The following is a 6140-nucleotide window of genomic DNA, read 5'->3' on the forward strand; positions in this document are numbered from 1 at the left end:
CATCCCCAAAGTTTTTTATATATGGCTGATCCCCACCATAATTTAGGTCTTGGAGGTGATCCTTGACTGTTTTCTCTAACATGAACCAAGAATAATAGACATTCCTGCATCATCTTTGTTTCTTTTATTGTCCTTACCACAATGATAAGTACTTATTAACTTAGTTATGTACATGTTAAATGTCTCTTGTTCTCTCACTTATCATTAACTCCAAAAGGGCAGTCAGCTCTTCTGTTTCCTTCACCAATATATAATCAATTGCCTAGCACATGACACATTAGGTAGGAACGCAATAAATAAATTTGAATGAATAATGTAAATGAGGAAATTGTAACTTTTGTAAGAGTTTGGAAGTATAACTGAAAATCTATAAGTATAAAATAAATAAGTATAATAATAAATAATAAATAAGTATAAAATAAAAACTAATTTGCCAGACAAATGCTTGAAAATTGTCATCAAAAAAATTGGCCATTAGTGTCCACTTTTTTTTTCTTTTTAATACTCTTTCATTACTATTTTTCACTGAGATTAGCCATTCCCCAAACTGAAATATAGACATATCATTTGAGAAAAGAATAAGTAATTGTTTTTGCCTAGTGTAAGCACCAGAACCAGCACAAACACTTGATGCCTCCAGAGCACATGATGTCAGGAGACATTCATGCCTAGGTTTGTGCAAGCCTTAACCCTGAAACTTCATGACTCTGCAACTAAGTGACTCCATAAATGTTGTACCCCAGGGGCCTCACGTGTCTCATTCTGGTATCTCTGTTAATGATCTATTATTTATTCTTTCTATAAACTTATCTATGAAAGAGAAAAGAGTGCAACTCCAGGCTGTTTTAGCTTCCCAACCACAGGTTCCTGAATGTCCTTCCTTTCATACAAAGAGTATTACCTGTGTTCTGACTTTGTTCTTCTCCTTCAATATTATGTTGGCTATTCTTGACCTTCAGCCCTTTCAAGTAAATTTAGAATCAGTTTGCTGATATCCATAAATTAACTTGATGAGATTTTTTAAAATTTTTTAAAATTTATTTTCAGCATAACAGTATTCACTGTTTTTGCACCACACCCAGTGCTCTATGCAATCCGTGCCCTCTCCAATACCCACCACCTGGTTCCCCCAACCTCCCACCCTCTGCCCCTTCAATACCCTCAGATTGTTTTTCAGAGTCCATAGTCTCTCATGGTTCACCTCCCCTTCAAATTTCCCTCAACTCCCTTCTCCTCTCTAACTCCCCTTGTCCTCCATGCTATTTGTTATGCTCCACAAATAAATGAAACCATATGATAATTGACTCTCTCTGCTTGACTTATTTCACTCAGCATAATCTCTTCCAGTCCCGTCCATGTTGCTACAAAAGTTGGCTATTCATCCTTTCTGATGGAGGCATAATACTCCATAGTGTATACGGACCACATCTTCCTTATCCATTCGTCCGTTGAAGGGCATATTGGTCCACATCTTCCTTATCCATTTGTCCGTTGAAGGGCATCTTGGTTCTTTCCACAGTTTGGTGACCGTGGCCATTGCTGCTATAAACATTGGGGTACAGATGGCCCTTCTTTTCACTACATCTGTATCTTTGGGGTAAATACCCAGTAGTGCAATGGCAGGGTCATAGGCTCTATTTTTAATTTCTTGAGGAATTTCCACACTGTTTTCCAAAGTGGCAGCACCAACTTGCATTCCCACCAACAGTGTAAGAGGGTTCCCCTTTCTCCACATCCCCTCCAACACATGTTGTTTCCTGTCTTGCTAATTTTTGCCATTCTAAGTGGTGTAAGGTGGTATCTCGATGTGGTTTTAATTTGAATCTCCCTGATGGCTAGTGATGATGAACATGGACCAGTGGAACAGAGTAGAGAGCCCAGATATGGACCCTCAACTATATGGGCAAATAATCTTCAACAAAACAGGAAAAAATATACAGTGGAAAAAAGACAGTCTCTTCAATAAATTGTGCTGGGAAAACTGGACAGCTATACGTAGAAGAATGAAACTCAACCATTCTCTTACACCGTACACAAAGATAAACTCAAAATGGATAAAAGACCGCAACATGAGACAGGAATCCATCAGAATCCTAGAGGAGAATATAGGCAGGAACCTCTTCGATATCAGCCACAGCAACTTCTTTCAAGATATGTCTCCAAAGAAAAAGGAAACAAAGATGAAAATGAACTTTTGGGACCTCATCAAAATCAAAAGCTTCGGCACAGCAAAGGAAACAGTCAACAAAACAAAGAGGCAACCCACGGAATGGGAGAAGATATTTGCAAATGACAGTATAGACAAAAGGTTGATATCCAGGATCTGTAAAGAACTTCTCAAACTCCACACACACAAAGCAGATAATCATATAAAAAAATTGGCTGGGGCGCCTGGGTGGCTCAGTGGGTTTAGCGTCTGCCTTCAGCTCGGGTAGTGGTCCCGGGGTCCTGGGATCGAGCCCCGTGTTGGGCTCTCTGCTCAGCGGGGAGCCTGCTTCCCCCTCTCTCTCTGCCTGCCCCTCTGCCTGCTTGTGATCTCTGTCTATCAAATAAATAAATAAAATCTTTTAAAAAAAATGGGCTGAAGATATGAACAGACACTTCTCCAATGAAGACATACAAATGGCTATCAGACACATGAAAAATGTTCATCATAACTTGATGAGATTTTTGACTGGGATTGTGTTGAATCTATAGACCAATTTAGACGAACTGATATCTTCACCATATGGGATCTTCATCCAGGAATATAGGGTATCTCTCAATTTCTTTTGTTCAATGATACCTTCCATCAGCATTTTAGATTGTTCTTATATAGATAAAAGGGGTATATTTCAAAATGGTTCTTTTTCCTTTCTCCTGCTAGAGGCACAAGGAAATTGTTCTTCACTGTTAACTATGAGGACCTGGTAGAACTCCTGGAGGTAAAACTCACAAATGCATGGAGGCTCCCCTTGTAGTTTGTTTTTGTTTTGGGGGCTTTTCCCCGCTTAGCGTTCTTATCAGAGTCATAGCCACGCTAAACCTTCAAGCAATACACTAATTACAGTTTAGGTTTCCCAACCCCAGGACTGGTGTCTGTGGAAGGTTCTGTTCTGGAAGGTTGTAATTCTCTGCATCTGCCTGTCTGTCTCTCATGTTTTAGGAGCAGAGGTTTGTCCATGAACACAGTCTCTGAAAAATCCAAGGAGAGTTGCTTATTTTTTCAGCTTTTTATTTGTTAGGATGGAGTGACAATTTCTAACCTCCTTATTTGTCAGACCAAACCAGTTATGCTTTTATTTAAGAGTGGGAGAGATAGAAAGTGAGGGGGGAGGGGGGCAGAAAGAGAGGGAGAGGGAGAATCCTAAGCAGACTCCCCATTAAGCATGGAGCCTGACATAGGGCTCCATCTCATGGCCCTGAGATCATGACCTGAGCCAAAACCAAGACAGCACCGCCCAGGGGCCCCCAATTATGCTTATTTTTTAATCAACATCTTCAAGTTTCACAACTCTTACCTCTCTTTTCTTACTTGCCTTTCCAATGATCACCAGTTAAATCACTCACTGAACAAAGTTACAAAGTATCTACTGAATTAGATAAGGCCTCTGCAAGCTGAAGGGACTTTAGTAATAATTTATAGCCAAGATATATAATGTACCTGCTTTCATGATTTTACAGTCTAGTGGAATAAACCCCAGTGAATATCTTCCATTTCTATTACCTGACTGTTTGATCTAGTTAATAAACCACTTGGTCTCTGGATTATATCTTTTCCATGTAGAATATGATATCATATAAGAATATTTTTAAATTTTTAATGAAAAGTGTTTTCAGTACTAAATGAAGCAAACACTAAGTTAAAACTGTTGTGGTCCTTGCAAGTAATTTCAGTCACAGATTGCAACAAGTCTGTCAATAGTTACAAGTGGGAAATACATAAGCAATAGAAAGACAATGCTCTGGGGAGAGAGATTTAAGAAAGTTAGATTTCTGTACTGGTATAGTGTATTTTCTTTTAAATAGAAAGTCACTACTTCAAATTAAATCTAAGTTTTGGGCAAAACAGTCTATGATATTTATTATTTATGTATTGAGATTTAGGTAGAACACAAAAGTAATTTGAGATTTTTTTTATGGTAACAAATGTGAAATTGCCCTAGCAGTAGGATGACACACTCAGTAAGAAACACTCTGTATGTTTGCCAAGAGGTTCTGCACAGTGACTCACCTCAAGGGTTTTAAATAAGTCTATCTAATCAAGTGGGAAGTTTGCAAGGAGGAAAGCAGTTGTAGCCTTTCCAGAAATACAATATGCTAAAAACATTTTAATACCTGTGAGTATTTTCAACCTCAATATTTTTACAACTCAATGTTACCTTGTTTTTACTTATTTTCTAAGTTAAATGCCTTCCATAATTCATTAGGAGTATTACAAATTTGTTCGAACAAAAACCTAGGTGGTAAAAATATTCAACGTGTGCATTTAAATAAATATTGCTCTTAGGCTATGTAAAAGGTCTTTCCCATGTTCGTTTTTTTTTTCCCTACATGAATGTTTATTTCCATGTTTCCATCTTCTTACGTGAAGCCCTCAGCACTTTTGTGTCCACTCAGAGTTCAAGGAAAATTTTTTCACATTGCCTATTATGGAATTAGTAATTAATTGTCATATTTAATGGAAATCAACAAGACAAAGCTGCTTGTAGGTTTGAGAACACTTTGATCAATCAAATTAATAAACAGTATGTTATGTAGAAAAGAGAGTGCTATAGCGAGGAGCCCTGACTCTGATCCAAGTCAGCGACAGGCCTGGTGCAGGCTGGGTGGGTGACCGTGGGAGTCTTGGCCTCCTGAGGCATGCCCACCCCCGACTTGGTGCCAAACCCCAAACCCAAGGAGGTGCTGGACCTGAGCCAACTGCCATTGGAGCTGCTCCTGCTGGTGCTGAACCATGTGGCCTGTGCATACTGCTGAGTTGCTACTGCAGAGTATGCCTAGGCTGAGGTGCCCTGGTGGATGGCAGGCCCTGTGGCTGCTCATCCTGGCCCGGGACCATGGTGTCCTGCTGCTGCTTGCCCTCAGCTGCCTGTCCCCCTCCCCCCGCAACCCCCGCCTGCGATGGCAGGCCCTGCCTCCTGGGCCGCTTCTGTCAGTATAGCCCATTGGGATGTAACCTCATCCACAACTCCTACGGCCAGGAAAGCCTTTGGAAATGGATTGTGCAGCATATGGGGGCCTGCTGGGTGGTGGAGGTAACAGGTGAATGGTGCCACGGGCCCCCTCGTAGACCTGTTTCATGTCTTCCTTGGGCTGGTGTCGCAAAAAACAGGTGTTGGACCTGGAGTAGGAGGGTTGTGGCCAGAACTGCTAGATAGTGGCAAGACTGAGATTGGTGTCTCTGACTGGTGGGAAGCTCGAAAGGAACACTCGACAGTGGCTGTATGTATCGACTCCTTGTCCAACTTCTAGATTCCAGCCAGACTGTGCTGGATAAAGTCTCTTCTGTGCCCATTCCCACCCAATAGAACAATAATGCCTGCTTTCAGATCACCCACATTTTCTCCAACATCAGAATGGATGTCCGCTCTGTGTCTTTCCAACTCTGGGGCCAGGACATGCAGTTCTGGGCTGGTCACTATGGAGCCTGTGTGACCAACTACAGTGTGGTCATGAAGGCCCAGCTCTCTTAGTCGAAGGCTGTCCTTGCACTACCACCTGATGGGTGACTTCCAGGACTGGGGACCATTGGCCAGGACTTTTCATTAACCTAGGACAAGTACCTCCCTGGCATCCTGGATACTCGAGGACCCCTTTGTGGGTTCTGCTAGGACCCCTCTTTTCAGTCTTTCTTCAGAGTTCCCCACTGCTGTTGTAGGACAGTCCTGCCCCCAGAGAACCCCGGTTCAGCCCCAGGCCCCTCTGTCCTGTCTCCTCTCCTTCCTGCTTTCAGGGGGCTTTCTCTGTCCCTTTAGAGAAGGCCACTCATCTCGGAAGTAGAATCTCATCCTTACGGCTGGAAAAAGTCCAGCCACCTTGAGTGGCAAACTTAACCTCCCACAGGGTCAAGACTGGGACCAGGTCTCCCAGCTGAAAGTCAACCAGCACAAAAAAATGTGTGGAGATCCTCAAGGACCCTGTGATTATATGGTGTATAA

General features: G+C 41.9%; 1 pseudogene; it reads left to right on the forward strand.

The window, feature by feature from the left end:
• The first annotated feature begins 4842 nt into the window (after positions 1-4842).
• LOC111160864 lies at positions 4843-5675 on the forward strand (annotated as a pseudogene).
• The last annotated feature ends 465 nt before the right edge of the window (positions 5676-6140 follow it).

This window comes from Enhydra lutris, unplaced genomic scaffold (assembly GCF_002288905.1).
Source record: "Enhydra lutris kenyoni isolate GAN:26980312 unplaced genomic scaffold, ASM228890v2 scaffoldscaffold78, whole genome shotgun sequence".
Taxonomy (NCBI): domain Eukaryota; kingdom Metazoa; phylum Chordata; class Mammalia; order Carnivora; family Mustelidae; genus Enhydra; species Enhydra lutris.